The sequence below is a fragment of the Taeniopygia guttata genome, chromosome 13 (genome assembly GCF_048771995.1).
Source record: "Taeniopygia guttata chromosome 13, bTaeGut7.mat, whole genome shotgun sequence".
In the NCBI taxonomy this organism is placed as follows: Eukaryota; Metazoa; Chordata; class Aves; order Passeriformes; family Estrildidae; genus Taeniopygia; species Taeniopygia guttata.
The window spans coordinates 7,930,267-7,948,403 of NC_133038.1; the positions used below are offsets into that span (position 1 = coordinate 7,930,267).

Sequence of the window (18,137 nt, forward strand, 5' to 3'; positions counted from 1 at the left end):
GCAGAAAGAAATTGGATCTATAAAAACCCATTTGTATATATTTATAAATAAAGATCCAATTTTAGATGATCTTTAAGGCCCCTCCCAACCCAAATAATTCTGCGCTTCTATGATACCAGAACACTAATACATCTGGTACAGTACGGGAAAACAATCTTTCCCCCTTTTCCCCCTCACATTTCCCTCACTGTTAAGTTCATTATTGTACAGCACTGTTCATTAGCAGGATTATTTTCACGTGTACATCTCTCAACCAGGCACGCTGCAGGATGCACACAGATCATGGAAATGAAAAAAGACTCAGGACAGATTTGGAGAACAGATTTCTCATGCACAGCATCTCAACAGGAGATTCTCCTTAGGTTTCTTTTCCTTTTCTTTGTACTTTGCCATTAAAAACACCCTCCTGTGAACAGTGCTGTGTTGTGAATTAATAGTCCATCTTCTGGTCTAAAATGGGAACTGCTGGTTTTGCAAAGCCCTATGAAAGCAAGTGCAGTCATTTATTTAAACCCTCTTTTCCACTAAAATAAAGATAAAAATCAGGACATTAGGGCTGGTAACTTGTTCTGTGACTGCTTCCCTAATTTTCAGGAAAGCTCAAGTGTAAATGATTTTCTAATTAAATTATCTGTTTCATTAAGAAAGATTAAAGCTGTTTTAGGATAGCTTATCATAATCTGGTTAGAGCTGTCTAATGCATGCTGAATAAAGCAGTGCATCCATGGAAGCTTTTTTCTTTATTTTCATTCTGGATAATTCTTTCTTTTTATCCTGATAGAATATACATGACTGGGTTCTCTGGGAATTCCCTTTATTTACTTCTGACACCTCTGTTCACAAACCCAAGTTCCTCGGTAATAAGGAATCCAAACATTAAGGATCTGCCTTCACTGCAGATGGTTCATCTCATGCCAGTTCAATTCATGGTTCAATTCATCCATCCTGAAACAATTCAGGATTGTTTCACTCTGAAGCAATCATTAAAGGTGAATGTACAGAACACAGGAGATCAAACACGTTCACATCCTGTCTTTATTCCCTCCTCACTTGATCTACTCTGTGTCTGCTCTGATGTTCCTTGACCCAGGTGAGCTGATGGAATTTACCACCTTGGCAGGAAGCGAATGCAGCAAAAAGATTGTTCTGGAGGGAAATAAACCCCTGCAGCTGCACAGCTGGGGTGACCTGTGGAGAGCAGCTCTGGACTCCTGCTGGCCAATGAGCTCTCCATGACCAGCAGTGTCCTGGTGACCAAGAATGCCAGCAGGATCCTGGGGAGAATCAGGAAGAGCATTTTCAGCAGATCAGGGAGTGATCCTGCCTCTCTGCTCAACCCTTTGAGGCACCTCTGGGGTGTTGTCTCCAGCTCTGGATCCTCAGGACAAGGAGACCTGGAGCTCCTGGGGCCAGCAGAGGCTGTGGAGCTGAGGAAGGGCCTGGAGCTCCTCCGTGCCCAGGAAAGGCTGAGGGAGCTGGGGCTGCTCAGCCTGGAGAGGAGCCCTCAGCCCTGGGTGTTCCTGGGTGTCCCTGGGTGCAGAAAGGTCAGAGCAGGGCCAGGTTCTGCCCTGGTGCCCAGCAGTGCCACCAGAGGAATGGGCAGGGACTGAGCCAGGAACTGCCCCTGCACAGGAGGCAGAACTCTGCCCTGGGCAGTGCCTGAGCCCTGGAACTTTCCCAGATGTTTCCATGCCTTTCCTCCTGCTGTTACCCATCCTAGCCAGCCTCAGCTACCAGAGACAGGTCAGCACAGGTTTGGTCTCTCTTTCTCCTTGTAAATCTACAAAGCAGGCTTAGTGCTGCTGCAGCAGCAAAAAGCAACCTAGCAGGAAAATGGAAAACATCTGCAACAAAAAGTCATGCTTGAAATGTCTGTGACTGTTTAGAAAGATGGGAACAGAGAACATGGACTTCACTATTACTAATCTTAATGGAGAACATTCAATCCTGCATAGAATGGGGGGTAGGACAACTGCCCACCCTGCAAAAGGGTTAAATCTCCTGTAAAAAGGTGTTTATATTTTAGTGACAGCTATTTAAGTACACAAACCCATTTCCTTCTCTCAGTGATGTGGCTGACTTGCCCTTTTAGCAGATAAATAAGAACAATGCTGTTCTAAAGAACTTAAAAGAAGCCAGACAGACCATCAATGCCCACAGAGAAAGAGCAGATGTCACACACACAAGGGAGTGTAAAAAAAAAAAAAAAAAAAAAAAAAAAAAGTAAAAAAGTGGAGAATAATATGATTTGGAGACAGGTAGAACTTGCAGTGAAGTAAAAAAGGTGGCTGAGTTTGCCAGTCATGGGACTCTGAATCACAGACCTGTTACAACAGTGCCTGAGAGAACCAGGGAATTTCTGTCTCGAAAACTTAGAAGCTTTCCAGCAAAATACTTTTACAACAAAAGCCTCTTTTCTTGTTTTAAAGAAACTGCGTGATGCTACTCATGACTCATCAGACCCCATTAGTAAATGCTGAAAAGGGAAATAAATCCCATAAAGCAAAAACATAAGCTAATAAAGTCCTGATATACTTCAAAGGGATCCCCTTATAAAACAAAATGTCCAACTATAAAGTAAAAGTGTCAACTGCACAAAAAAGGTTTAATCAATATATTGTCTAACAGCCATAGTCACCATCATAAATAAGATGGATTTTTTTTGTTTCATTTTTTATTTAAACTGTAAGAAAGACGGGCAACACCCTCAATTTAAGTTGCTGCAACACTATTTTTACCTACTTGTCACCTTAATTTTCAGATACAATTTCAGAGGGGAGCTGCTGTTTGCATAATCCATTCAAATACTTAATAATAAAAGTACTGTAATAAAACTACTTAAGATTTAATTATTATTTTAACTGCAATGCTTTGTCAAGGGTGGAACTCCATTACTTTCAGTGATCTAATTTTCCATCTGTACTAAGCGTGCCCAAGATTTAAGTTCTCATTTTCCATAATTGAATTGGGTACAAGAAAAATAAAGGACATTAGGATTAAATAAAATTTAAATAAATCAAGCTGAACCTTGAGATAAGCAGAAAGTTTGCAAGGGAACTGGAAAGTAAAAGCACAATAAAGACAAAGATAAAACTGCTTGCTTTGTTACAATCAACCAATGAAGGTAAAATACCTAACCATTAATTAATTAATTAAGGTGCCCATATATGTAAATACCTGAGTTTATTGTTCCCACCTGCTGCTACGCAGAAAATACCAACTAATACTGAAATAGGAAAAAATTTCAATCAACAGCACCTTTACTTTTAATGCGGAAGCAGCAAAATCTCCACAAACAAAGCAATGAACAGAGGATTTGGGAAACAAAATGAATTTTACAAACACATCAGTTGTTGTAATAATCCATACTGAAATGTCACTTTGAGGTTATGTTCACACAGGAGGATCAGCAGTACTGGAAAGGATAAAGAATGACATCATAAAGCAGTCATACAATTAACAACCCATGGAAAACATGCAGTAACGGAGAAAATCATCCATATTTTCACTATTTCACATAACAAAACAATTAGGAAGGTATTTAGTAGAACCACTTGTACCTGGAAACCCTGCAGCTGTTTTCCCCAGCAAATTAAATCAGCACTGAAGGCTGGACTATGCTCTCTGGCACATTCATATCACTAAACCCTTTCAGTTTCCAAACTAGAGCAGCGTATCCAAACCGCCCGTGGAGAAGAGCAGCTAAATCCTGCCTTGTGCTGCAGGATTGTCTGGCTGAGCATCAGCTGTGCTGGGCAAGCCCCGGCCCCCTGAACAATCCCAGGGCTGGCATTCCCATGACCAGGGACATTTTTTGGCACTCTTTGTCTCCCCAGCACTCACACAGAGTTTTGATTAACCCTCTGTGGCTGCTGCTATATACCATGTTTTCAGAGTCATAACTGATGGTGAGTTCATAAAGATTTCCTCAACACATGGCTGTGTTTTCCTCCAGTGTGGAAAAGCTGAGAGAATTGGGAATGTTCAGCCTTATTGTGGCCTTCCAGCATCTGAAAGGAGCTCACAGGAAAGATGAAGAGAGACTTTTTACAAGGGTCTGGAGCAACAGGTCAAGGGGGAATGGCTTCAAACTGAAATAGAGTAGGGTTAGATTGGATATCAGGAAAACATCCTTCCCTGAGGCTGGTGAGGCACCCAGGGTGCCCAGAGAAGCTGTGCCTACTCCCTGGAAGTGTCCAAGGCCAGGTTAGACAGGGCCTGGTTTAGTGGAAGATGTCCCTTGCCCATGGCAAATTTCTTGCCCTCTCTGATCAGATGGAATCATCTGCCAGTTCATGCTCTAAAGTTTAATACTAATATTAACTGGGGGGAATAAAGGGCTTCAGAATAAGTGAGAGTGGCTTGCCTTAACATAATAATTATATACAAAACCTGCACAACAATTTTGGTACAAAGGCTACATTGAGATTTTCCACAGAACTGGCAACAGCAGAAGACTTTAAACCTTGTTTAAAGGTTAACAGCAGTATTTGCAACAATTATACAAAATGCAGATTCAGGAGTTGTCAGGAGTTCAACTCTGCTGTTCCTTTACAAAGTTCATCTTTTAAACATCACATTTGAAGGTCATGCAACCACTTTTCAAACCAAAGCAACAGTGAGAAGAATAGCAAGGACTATTTATTTCACTCAGTTTTGAACAACCCAGATATTTGATCACTTATTTTAAACTGTGTTACATAACTGAATAATCCAGATGGGCAAATGATCTGGCAAATTCTGGGCAACTTAAACTCATGCAACAGTGCACAAATGATGAAATGAAGCTTTGCCACCTTCCTTGGAACAATTTATATTTTCTTATGTTACTGACACCTTGTATTTTAACCCGAGCCTTGAAAAACTCCACTCCAAAATTAAGACTTTTCATCAGTTTCTTTACAGTACCAGCTGAAACTGGGACTAGAGTGACAGAAAAGGAAATTTCATGATGATGTAAGTGTGAAGCGAGGGAGAAGTCTAAAGAGAATTCCACATCCAAAAGCAGAGCAGATATAATTGTGATAATGCTCACTGTGACATTTGACTTGTTGGTGACCAACTCCCAACCTCCTGCTACAAAGCATGGGATGAGCTGGGTAATCCAGCTTAAAACAGAATTCCAGCCAGCCTGCACAAATGCTGAAAGGTGTCACTTTGTGGCGTCCTTTACCAGGACTTAGACCCATAAGTTCTGGTGAGGTAAAGGTGATCAGATAATGATTCACAAAATCTTCTAGAGGCAAGTAAGAATTCTTTTTTCAAAGAACAAGAGTGAGGCTTTTCCCTGAAAACCCAGTAAAAATAGAAGATAACAGCAGAACCTCTTTCTTTACAGAATCCTTTAGGATTCTTTAGATAAGAATAGTTCAAAAGTTAGAGCCAGGTGCTGCTGATACTTCATGTGCACTGGGAGAGACAAAAATAAGATTTGACACACTTAGGCCCCTACATATCCATTCTTTAAAGCAGTCCCTTAACAACCTGATGTCCAGCTGTTGGTGCCTTGTCCTGGGAAATGAGATGCAGCCTGGAAAACCTTGAGGTTGAGAAAAGTACCTGCTGCTAGAAAATGGGGAGAACAGCTTCTCCCTTCTCTTTGTAAATCAAAGTGCCCACAGCTGCTTATTTTTGCAGAGCTGAGTTCTTTTGAAACATTTCCCATGCCACTTTGATAGAGAAACACTCCAGAGTCCTGCTAGGTCTCTTTATTCCTCAAGTAACACATTGTTCCTTTTTTGGGGCTCCTTTGTCTGAACAAACTCGAAATTTTTCTTTTCCAATGCCCAGTTTTCCACAGTGTCCACCCAAAGGGCTGCTGTGTCGGCTTAGGAGAAAACACAGGAAATAAACCTCCCTCTGATTAGGAAAAAGTGACCTGTTCTACTTTAAAACTACAAAACATTGGCAAAGCAGCAGTGGAAAGGCAAATCCATGTTTTAATTGCTCTGGCAAAGAAAGGAACACAAGGCCTTCTCCGGGGATGTCAGTCATGGCAGTTAATTAGTTCAAGTGGGATGAACTAATAGACTTTCTGGGGAAAAAGGCACTTTTGTGTGGTGGCAAAAGAGTACATGTGAGATCAGGGTCTGTAAGCAGTGGTATTCCTCTCTCTGCAGTACATCTGCTGCCACAGTTTGAAATAAGTAGCACAGCTGATGACTGGGAGTCTGATGCAATGTACTTACACCAAATGTTAAAGACACTTGCCAAGTTCTTCCTTCTCAAAGCACCTTCCACCAGTAAAATGCTTATTTAAATCACCAGAGGACAAAAAAAAAAAATCTTTGTCTGCACTATGATTTTTCCTACTGCAATCCTACATGGAATGCTGGAGAAGGCAAAGCATGGCAGCACTACAAGATGCTTGATTCTTCTTTTTTTTTTTTTTGCTTATAAATGTACATCCCACTTGTAGCCTAGCAACAAAAGCAGCAGTCTGGGTGAGATGAGCCTGCTGCTGGGGCTCTCTCCTCAAAACAGGAGCCATCTTTGGTGTGTAACTTGACCAGAGATTTCATCATTCTGCATTACAGCCAGCTCCAGATGTTAGAGGTCCCTGCAGCCAGCTCAGCTCTGTCAGCTTTGCTTTGCCACCTCCTCTCCCACTGCACGTGTTCGCCTCATCTCCACATTCAGGAAAATAAACCTCCTTTGCTAACCAAGGTTAGTGCAACCTCTAATTTCAGTCCTGATTGCTGCAAGCTTGTTTCTGCTCCTTGTGTTTTAACCCCCACCAATAAACTGCAGTAGCTTTGGCTCTACCCCAGGTGTGTTCACTGCTCTCTTCTGTACTTTTTCACTTTTTTATATATCTTCTTCCATCCAGGTGATATTTTAATCACACATTGGTACAAAGCCATTCTTCACCCCACCCACCAGTATAATAACAATGGATTATTTATAATTCAATAAATTAAAAAAAAACTATTAATACTCATATTTAAAATTCTGTCTCTGACTATCAGGTGTCTGACCTTGGAGTTATTTGGTGTGTTCCTCCCCTGGAAATGATGATCCAGCAGCAGGGAGGCTTGTCTCTTGCAGGCCTGGAATCTGTGCTGCTGTCACACAATCCCTGTGACACAGACAGCGCTGCTCAGGGGACAGCCAGTGGTCAGGGCAGGTTTTGGGAGCGGGTGGGGAAGCAGGGAGCTGTTATGTGTGCAGGGAGAAGGGGATGTGACAGCCCCACAGTGCCAGCTTTCACAGGGACAGGGTGGCACATGGGGCTGGAACCCTGGGGAGGTGACAGGGGTGACACACAGGGCAAGGCCTCTAGGGAGGGGATGGGCTGACACATGGGGCTGGACCCCAGGGGAGGGGACAGGGCGACAAAAGAGATCAGGGGGGCTGCAGGGGAGACGAGATGACTTGCAGGGCTGGTCCCCTGTGGAGGGCCTGGGAGAGGCAGATGAGGGTGGGTCCCTATGGAGGGGATGGAGGAGGCAGATGGGGCTGGGTCCCTGTGGAGGGGATGGAGGAGGCAGATGGGGCTGGTCCCTATGGAGGGGATGGAGGAGGCAGATGGGGCTGGGTCCCTATGGAGGGGATGGAGGAGGCAGATGAGGGTGGGTCCCTATGGAGGGGATGGAGGAGGCAGATGAGGGTGGGTCCCTATGGAGGGGATGGAGGAAGCAGATGGGGCTGGACCCCTGAGAAGGGAGGAGAGCTCACAAACAGATCAGGGCCTCTGCAAGGGCAGCAGAGGTGACAAATGGCGCTGGGCTCCTGCAGAGGGGCCGAGGCCACATGGAGGGCTGTTCCCCTGTGAAGGGCACAGAGCAACGCGGGGGGCTGTGTCCCTGTGGAGGGGACTGAGGTGGCAGATGGAGCTGGGTCCCTGCCTGGCCAGCACAGCTCAGCACTTGCGAGCGCCAGCGGCTCCTCCTCCGCCCATCCCCGCGGGGACTGCCCGGCCCCGGCCCCGGTACTCACCCGGCCGCTGGCCCCGCTGCCCGGAAACGCCCGGCCCGGCTCGGCCCGGCTCGGCTCGGCTCGGCTCGGCTCGGCTCGGCTCGGCCCGGCTCGGCTCGGCTCGGCTCGGCTCGGCGCGGCGCGGCGGGCAAGGGGCCGGGAGCCGGCGGGGCCGCCCCGCTCCGCCTCGCTCCGCCCCGGCGGGGCCGGGCCGGGCCGGGCAGGGCCGTGCGGGCAGCGCCCGGGGCCGCCCGCGCCTCCCTCAGCCCGCTCGGCCTGGGGCTGCCTGGCGTTTCTCGCATGGTTTCTGCCGTTCATTATCTGATGGAATATCCTGTGCTGGGGGGACCCGCTGGGATGGTCAGGCTCCCACTGCTGGCCCCCCACAGCACCAGAATCCCACCCTGTGCCGGGAGTGTTTGCCAAAGAAACGCTCCTTGTGAGCTCTCTTGGGCTTCCCGTGGAACCCAGCCACCCTCTGAGTGAATTTCCTTCCTGATTTTCTCCCCTGACACAGCTCCAGCGATTCTCTCGAGTCCTATCAGTGGTCACAGAGGGCAGAGATCGGTGCTGCCCCTCCTGAGGAAGCTGCAGCCCACAAAATGACAGAATCACGGACTAATGCGAGTTTAAGGGAATCATTGAGTCCAACCCCTAAGTATGGCCCCAAATGGCCCGTACGGGGACCATGGTGAGGTCTGCCGTCAGTCTCCTCCAGGCTGCACTGCATTGGGATTGTTGTTTCAGGGTTATTATCAGAAACCCAAGCCACGCTAATGCCCCCAAACCTGGCGATGAGGGACAATAAATTGCCACGGAATTTTATATCAAAAAGCCATTACCCAGGTATCAAGTGTTTGTGGAGTTGCACTTACTGATGAAAGCTTTGCTGTTAATACTCAACTTCTATGAAATTATATATATGTATATATACACATTTCATAAAATAGAATTGTGTAGGCTGGAGTTTGTTTTCGGTTTTTAACTGAAAGCCAACTCAGTTAATGATTTTTAATAAAAAATTAAGAGTCAACCTTCATTCTGACACAGCCAAATCTAATCTCAGATGTCTCCTGTTCTATTTCCCCTGTGCTTACACAACTTAGATCTTAGAGATATAAATATGTCAATTGCAGCTGCAGATATACCAAGCGAGAGTCCATCATTAAAGAATAAAAACCGTCATCGATATCCTTGCACTGCACAATGAAATTTGTGCACAATTTATATATTTCCCTGCTAATGTCTAATTCTTTTTAATCTTGTCAGTCAGATCCCAGTCTCCGTGACCACTGACAGATCCAGCTGTGGTGGTATCTGGCCATAACACTTGTTGCTAAAATACATAGCAATGACTGAGCAGGAAAAACACCTTGTTCAGGAAATGGAAACAGCTGGATGTTGTGCAGAGAAATAAATTAGTTGTTGTTGGGTATAAGTGGAGTTGTTTAGTGTTCTGAGAACTGATGTGTTCTGCCTGTAATTTCCTTGTATGCCCAAGATACCAACTTGTTAATCTGATTTAAAAACACATGTGGACTTTTCTTTGCATCACAATTGATATTCTGCTTGCAGAGTATTTAATGTGGCCATGCGAATACCCAAATTCTTTCTCTGAGTCACTACATGCAAAGCTGCATGAGTTAATAGTTTGCTCTGTGCTCAGTGCAGATGGTTTTGAGCAGCTACATAACTCCTCTTTCACTGGACGAGTAATTTCTCCCATTGCTGAGTAACAAATCTGATATTTTGCCATGAATCCTGAGAAGGCTTGAGATGGCTCAGAGCAATCACCACCAGTTACTCATGAGCTACAAACTGAAAGGCAAATGGGTGAATACGTGTAATCACAAAGCATATCTGCCCTCTGACTCTATGTCTTTTTTCATCTGCACTAATTTTCACGCTAAAATGTTTTTGTCTCTATTAAAATGTGTGTCTGGATTAATCAAATAAACCCCACCCCAGCTCCTTCTGAAGCATTCCTTGCAGTTGCCTTGTTTCCTAAGAGATATATTAATAAATCCTGCAAACTCCCATGTACATTTGTGGAACTAGGGATGAATTTGACCATCTGCATGTTTCCACCTGGAAGAATTCCCAGACTATTACAGAGCAAATTCTTCCCTACACTGACCAGAAAAAGAGGATTTCTGTTCCTCCACAATTACTGCCTCATCTAAGAAATAAGCTTTATTGCATTTGCTTTTCTGTATTCCTAAGTGAACATTGGTGTATTTTATGTTTTTCTCCATTTCAAATCAGCCCTGAGAATCAAATGAGTAATGAAGAACTGCTGTGCATGCTTTTGTGAACAGAAATGTCCTGTAAGTGGCACTGCAGGACCAGAAATTTCAAACCCTGGGTCGAAAAGAGTGCAGTCAGAGTGAAGGGAAACGTGCTTGATGTCAAGACTTTTCTGCTCCATGAAAAAAGTAATTGTAGAGCAATCAGGAATGATGTGATGATGTCCCCAAAGGCACATGCAAGGATCTGGGGTGTTTTCAGCAGCTGTCTCTGGAATATGATGTCAGGAGCTGGCCTTGGCACCAAGCTGGCTGTTATCAGGGGTTTGCCAGAAGAAATCAGCAACATTTCTGGGAATGATTTGTTACCACTTGATGGGAGGTGCCTGGGAAGGTTCTGTGCTGGGTTTTGCTATCAGGAGCAGAATGCTGGGCAAGGTGAACCACGTTTATCCAGCATTTCCTGTGGTTTCCTGACGTAATATACATTAATTTTATTTAGAAGATCCAAACTTCAGACTGGGACATTGGTACACTCTGAGGGAGTTCAAGGATTGTTTTTGTAAATGAGCCAGCGATTTCTGCGAGTCTGTGCCAGTACTCAGTATCAAAAACCACCACCATGTTTTTCTAGTCTCAGCTGATAAGGAATAAACTATTAGCTTGGGAAATTTGATCAAACAGGCAAGTAACACACCATTTTTGGCAATATAAATTGTAATGAATCTCTTATATAAGCTGATAGAGTGTTACTTACAAAATCACTTAAATGCTTTGGCTCCATCTGCAATATTTGAACTCAGTTCTAGGTTACTCATGCTCTACTGTGCCAAGCTAAATTAATGCATACTCAATTTTCCTCTTTCTCTAGATGCACAGTTATATTGGATAAGAATGGAAGGGAATGAAGATTAAAAGCCAATCTGCATTTAGAAGGGACATAAAGCTGTGTTTAAAAGGATAAATCAGCCTTTCAAGGGGATTAGGAAACCATTTCCTCTATGATGTGGCTATTCTATAAATGTCTCTTGTGGGATCATTGCTGCCATAAAAGATCCATGCCAGCTCTCACAGCTCCTTCTAACAGACCTGACAATTTTTTTCATCAGCATCTAGGGACCAGATATTGATTAATCCTTTTACTTTCACCTCCTGAGCCTTTCCCGTGGCTTTATAAAATAGTAAAAATATGAGAACAAAGTGTGTCAGCACAACAATGACAAAATCTGTCATATATGACAAAAGAAGACACCAGAGGACAACTGGGCACATCACATCACGCAACAGCACGACCAGCATGGAAAAACCCTTGACACCGTGCAACAACCTGGTGGATACACCTGAACGGAGACAGAAGTGCCTAGAGGGAAGTGAGAGATTCATAGCAGCAGAAAATTCCTGGAGAGGTATGGAAAATGTCTAGAAAAACACAGGAAAGTCCTAGAAAATTACAGGCAACTCGTGGAAAAATTATGGGAAATCCTTAGAAAGGAAAATGGAATTATTAGAAAGCCGTGGGAGAACCCCAGGAAAGCAAAATATGACTTCTGAAAAAATTGCCTGCAAATTCCCAGGAAGCTGGAGGGAATTTTGTATGAAGTGAGGAGGAACTGCTATAAGGCAGTGGAGAAATCCTAGAAGGAAATGCACAGCTCTTAGAAAGCTGTGGGAAATTTCTAAAGAGCAGGAGGGAAATTTTGGAAAGCAGAAGGGAATTCCCATAAATAGTACACAATTACTGGAAAGCACCAGGGAACTTTCTACTGACATGGAACTTGTACCTGGAAAACATCCCTACTTTTAGCCTCTCCAAATGGAGAGGGCTGGTTTGATGGACTGAGAAGAGACTCTGGATGCCTGTCTTGGAGGAGCTGAGCCCTGATGAGCTTTGTGGGAAGGGAGCAGGAAGAAATGTCTGCCTTGGAAGGCCCCTGACCTTGGGACTGATGTTGACAAGTGGATAATGAAGCTCAGGGAACATTTCCAGCCTGGGAAAGTACAGCCCGTTAGAGACTGTCCCAGCAACAGGGCAGGGAAAAGCCAAGGACATCAAAGCAGGATGCAAAGAGGGAGAAGTTACTCATGTCATGGGGAAGAAAGAGTTCTGCTGATGTGGTGGGCCAGGCAGAGAGGCTGGGAGAGGATAACAGATCCAGCTGAACAAGGGTGAGAGTGGATTTGGGACAGCAGCATAGTTTGGGGCAGTTGGATCACAGGGTTTTTCAAAGGTGTGCATGAAAGTTACATCAGGAGGAGTGAAGCAGCCCAAGGCTTAGACCTTGGTACAGATTCTTGCTTGGAATATTGTTCCAATGTTTTATTGAACTTGGTGGGATGTTTCTGACTGCTGTCAAGCCCAGACTATGTGATTTGACTTTGACAAGCAGCCTTGGAGAAGAGTTTAATCCCAGAACCTGAAGGCAGAACTGCAACATCGCAACAACAGCAGGGTTGTGTGGGGAGCTGCAGATGGGAAAATGCTGCCTGAGGCAGCAGAGCTGCACGACTGGCACATTTGGAGTGGTCTGGTCCTTGCTGGACTGACTCTGTTTGCTGTAGCTGGACCTGCTGTGCTCCGTGGGCCCTGTGGGGCTGCTCCCCTTGCAGAAATCCCTGGCTGGGCTCCTGTGGCTCCCTGTGGTGCAGCTCTGAAATTCTGCTGGCAGCCTTCACTCGGAGCGAGAAGTGATGCTTCTAATTTTTTGGTAAGTATTAGTTTAGTCATCTTTAATTCAAGGATTTGTAGCCTGCCAGTGGCAGGGCTGTGGAGCCTGACCATGCTGGATGTGTAATAATGTGGATTTAATAACCAAATGTAGGGCAAGCCATTGCCTAATTGATGGGTACCAAGCACACACTTCTTCATCTTATGTCCTGCACCAGAAAACCAACAAATCTGCTATTAAACAGTTCTGCTAAACATTTCTTCTCCATCCATCAGTCAGGGGCTGGGCTGGAATATGGGTAAGGATCTATTTGATGCTGGCACGCAGCTCAGGAGTAAATCTGTAAGAGCAGCTTAGGAGGGAGAGTGCCACCTACCAAGCCATCTGCTGAGAAAATTGTATTATCTGCAGTCTCATCCACTGCTGCTAGAAATCACTGTCACACTCATTGGTGAAGAGTTTTGCTGCTAATATATCTATTTGTATTCTTTTTCTCCATCCCCTCAGAGTTAATTATTCCTCAGATTAATTTCATTCTAATGAATCATTTGGTATTGCTGGCTTTATTTCATCTCTGAGATGCTAATTAATATGTCAAAGCCAGCTTTAACATGAAAAATGCTGTCATTTTCTCCATGACTTCTCTTTTGATTCACATATTCAGGTTTTGTGGGTTTTTTTTTTTTTTTTTTTCCCCTGAGGGTCTAAAATGTCCAGTGTGGAGTGAAAGAATTAAAGCTGTACAGTAGTAAAAATATGCATATGCAAATAAAGCCTAAATTGGGAGGCAATGGCCCACTCTGTATTTTTGTGCTGACTTACTACTTTATGAGCCATTTCATATAGTAGGCCCTTAGCAATCAGCTAAGGTTTTTATATACATGGACTAGAATATAAAATTCAGGGGAACATCCAGTCTCTGCACTTGTCAATGAAATGATCAGAAATTTTGAGGTATTCCACATTTGTTGGTATAGATTGGGTTTTAAGGAAAGAGCCTTGTTAGTTTGTTGTAGATTTCCTGGCACTGTTCTGCTGTGCTGCAGGGATGAGGCAGTTGGAGGATGCATTTTCCTTTCCTTAGATCTCTTCTCTCAGCTATAATTTATTCTCATCATCCTCTGCAGTTTGGCTCTCTACCCATTCTGGAGGGAAGTGTTGGCAGGGCAGTAATCCCTCTCCTGCCCCGTATCTCTGGCAGATGGAAATCCCAGAAAGAAAAGGAGGGAAATTTTAGATTTCTCTGCTTGAGTGATTTCCAGGGTGATTTAAGATCCAGTAAATGGCCTTTGGATTGGCAGAGAAGGCTGAGCTGCAAGAGAAGGTCACTCCAAGTATTCCTTGTGGGAAAATTTTCTTTCTCTTATCCTGTGGGAGTGAGTGGGTGGAACTGGAAAAACCCCATAAAAAGTCACTGCATAAGCTCTGCAGATTAACTAAGAGTTATTGGCAGTATCACACTGAGTTTAAATTACCCACAGCTCCTGGGCTGGGGACTGTGCAGGTGACAGCTTCTGCTTGGATCCCTGGCAGCAGGTTTGGTACTTCTCTTTCTTTCCTATCTTCCTCACCTCTCCAGAAAGAGCCATTTTGTTGTAAAATCTGGGGGGGTTCCAGCTGAAACCTGCTCCAGGGAGATGAGAGAGGAAGCACTGGGGAGGGAGGGAGTGAAAGGGGAGCAGAGCTTGAACAGGCTCTGAGAAGGAGGGGGCTGGGAGGGGAAGATGGAACAACCAGAGGATGGTGTTCACTCCTAAAGCCTGTGGGTGACATGAGGCTGCCTTTTGAGAGGCGGCTCCCTGATCTCCAGCGGAGCAGAAATCCTTTCTGCAGGTTCCATCCGCTGTGGCCCAGGGCTGGGTTGGGCTCTCCTGGCTGGGAGTGAGGCTGTGCTGATGCACCAGTGCCTGAGAGGGGAGATGCCAGGGGAGCAGCAGTGCCTGGTCCTGCTTTCTGAGCATCCTGCAGCCAGGGCATGAGCTCCAGGTCCCGGGCAGCAGTGGCACTGCACAGCAAACCCTTGCAATTTATACCCTCCTGCACTACCCTCTGTGCCCAGCCTGAATGAGCCCCCTCAAATGAGTCATTTAAATTCAGACTTTCATACATGATGCTTCTCTCTGGGCTTTTTTGATTTTCCTTTTCCCTGCCAGTGTTCAAATTTCCTCACATGCTCCACCAGTGACCTGATGCCAAGGGATGCTCCGTGGCTGCCACTGGAAAAACAGTTCACAAGTCAACATGTGCTGATGTGCTTTTTGAGCACTGATGTGCTTTTTGAGCACTGATGTGCTTTTTGAGATCAGCCCTGCTGAATCTGCCAGGCACTGAGGGCCAGCTGCAGTGACTATTATCTACAGTCAAAAACCAGTCCCCACACTCAAATACTGAATATTTAAGCCTCTCATTGTTTGCCTTTGGGGACTAGAAATCATTTCTCTCACTGATCCATTCTCCCTGCTGATGGATCTTTATCATTCAAGAGTGAGCTTGAGATCCTTGGAGATGTTAGCAGTGTTTTTTTTCTGCTGCCACACTTTGCTCTGTGATTTTCCTCATGGAATGAAAAACACTGTATCAATTTAAACAATGTGCTTCACTGATCTTTAAAAGGCTTCAGAGCTATTTGATTTCTAGGAACCCTTGACTTTTTCAAGAAGGTTACATCAAGGCTAAATTTATCTCAGCTTATTAGTATAACCAGTTATTTACAAATCTGACAGCTCTTTTAGACATTTCTGAGAATATGCCTCTGCTGGTTTCATGTTTAGTAAATCCCATGCTTGCAGACATGAACAGTCCTCCTGAGGGTAATGTGAGTACAATTTGTATCCACATACTACAATATATTTTGTAAATTCAGTTAAGCTTTCTCCAGGTCTAGTGTGTGCACTATTTAGGTTAAAGTATGTTCATCTCTGAATGCAAGATCTGGGGTTTGTTCAGCTTGGACTTTGTCTTCCAGTAGCTAATTTCTGCTTGAATTAAGATGATTTGGATCAACGTGATACTCAGTATTTGTATTTTTAAGTCTTCATATGGACTAAGTAGGGCATTCTCCAACCAGCATCTCCTGGGAGGAGCAGCTGGGAATAGAGACACAAAATCTTTCCTTTGTTGGCCATTGCTTTGATTACAGCAGCAATTGGTAGTGACTGAAAACCATTAAATAAAGTTAAGCAGCTGTTTTATGTGGGTACCCAGGGAGAATTTAACAAGCTTTGTGCTTTTTTCTGAATCTCCAGGAAACACCTGCACCATCATCCTGTGGCTGACAGTTTCAGGCAAGCCCAGAGCTGATTCTGCTCACACTGGCTGGGGGCAGCTTGGTCAGAGAGCAGCAAAAGGAAAAACAACCCAGCACTTGTGTAACTGGCTCCCAGAGTTGTGGCAATCTGCTGCCTAATCCAAGCATTAAATTTACCTAAATAATAATATGGGTTTAGTGGATTTTGCTTTTGTTCCTCACCTGGGTATGACTGTTAAGTCATGGAAGTTTTAAAAGCTCATAAATTAGCAGAAGTGACAAATGAGTACAGCAGGGTGCCCTGGATGAACTGCTGGTGTTTGAAACTGCTGAAGGGGCTTTGCAGTCAGGGCTGAGCCAGACCTCACATTCATCCCTGGACTGGTCACACCAACTTGGGGGAGAGACAGGAGAGAGGCTCTGGCTTCGGAAACTGGTGCTTGAATTGCCAAAAAGTAAGGGCTGTGAGAGCCTTACATGCTGCTGTAAGTAGTGATCCAAAAAGCTTTAATGTCAAATTCAAGTGAAACCCTCACTCATATCAGCAACATTAGGTTCTTCCAATGCTGAACCCAGCCTCTCCCCCAGGAAAAGCCACTCCCTGGTAAAAAGGAACTGAAAAGAAGAGTTCACTGGATAAGCTGATAAGCAGATGCTTGCGAGCAGACTTTTCTCTCCTCAGCAATGTCTACCTCAGTATTTCTCTCCAATATGCCTCCAAAATTTTGCTTTTTGGGCGACTGCAAGTTGTGAGTTCTCCTGGAATAATCCAGGATAGCTGTGGTCAAAAGTAATTTTAGGAGACCCTCTAGAAGTTATTGCAAATAAAATCAAGTGTGCTCAGTGGCTTCTTCTGCAGGCAATGATCCTCTCAGCCCAGGGCTTCTATGGAAAAACAGGAACATGCTACCTTTGCAGCAAATACTTTATGATGCATTAAACCTCACCTGTGTAGAGCTTTAAGAACAGGACAGTAGAAACAAGATCTTGAAAATAGAAAAAGAAAATGCACAGTGAGTTTCATTAGAGATCTCGATTACTAAACAGCACAAGATTCATTTTCTTGTCTATTTTCACCCTCCTCTGGGGATGAATGATGATTAAAGGACAGGATAATAAGCAGGGGAGGGCGGGATGAGAACTTGGTGAGAAGCAGTTAAAATTTATAAAAAAAGAAAGAGAAGGGGAAAGGAAAGTGTTTCAGTTAACTAGTCAAGGTTAGCTTAGCACTGTCCCTGCTTTAAGTGACATTATGAGAAATCGATGACTCAGAAGCAACTACACAAGAGCTGGACCCCACAGAATTTATGTTGACAACTTATTAAGAGTATATGTTCTAGGAGGTTTTTAAACCTCCCTGTGATATATTTTATATTTATTTTCTGATTTTTTTTTGGGGGTAAGATTCCTGTGCAAAGGTTGCAAATCAGCATGTTCATCTTTCCCTGCCTGTTGCAGCTAAGGTAAGCAAGCAAAGACCCTTTAGTAGAAAGAATGATTTGAGTAACAACCGCTCCGGTTTTGGTGCTCGCTACCCAGCGGGGAGGGGGAGTTTGCCAAGAGGTTTTGGAGGGAGCTGCGGGCTCTTCTCGGACGGGCTTTCCCTGCCCTCGGGGGTGCCCCGCTCGGGGCTCCGGCGGCTCCGCAGCGTTCATTCCCCTCCGTGCCCTGCCCGCACGATCCGGCGCGGACGCGGAGCCTGTCCGTGGCTTTTCCCCGCTGCCTGCCCGCAGGGTGACGATGCCGGCCGCGGTGTCCGCGGTGTGGGACGCTGCCCCCGTCCGTGCCCAGGAGAGGGAGCCCGGCGGCCGCGGCTGCGCCGGGAGCCGGGGGCTGCGCCAGGCGGGGGCGGCGCACGGAGCGCTGCCCCGGCCGAGCCCCCAGCCCCGGCCGCTGCCCCGCCGTGCCGGGAGCGGCTCCCGAGCGTGCTCCGGGCTGTCCCCGCTCTCCCGGTGGCCCCTCCCGAGCATCGCCCATCGCGGAGGCGCGGGGCCGGTACTCACGGTCCGCAGCCGCGCACCGAGCGCGTCCCGCAGCTCGGGCAAAGTAATCCCGGCCGCG

General features: G+C 45.4%; 1 protein-coding gene across 5 annotated transcripts in view; it reads right to left on the reverse strand.

Moving 5' to 3' along the window:
• SFXN1 (sideroflexin 1) overlaps positions 1-18,137 on the reverse strand; it is a 32,616-nt gene that overhangs the window by 14,226 nt on the left and 253 nt on the right. Inside the window, exons 1-2 of one of the 5 annotated variants that reach the window (XM_030284034.4) lie at positions 7,939-8,078; positions 6,978-7,078 (exon numbers count right to left, since the gene is read on the reverse strand). The exons of 1 other annotated variant lie outside the window; for it this stretch is intronic. The gene's annotated coding sequence lies outside the window, so the exon portion shown is untranslated. Of the gene's footprint in view, positions 1-3,560; positions 3,675-6,977; positions 7,079-7,938; positions 8,079-18,079; positions 18,103-18,137 lie in introns of those variants that run through there. 3 more of the 5 variants (XM_072935374.1, XM_072935375.1, XM_072935373.1) reach the window with 3 other exon arrangements.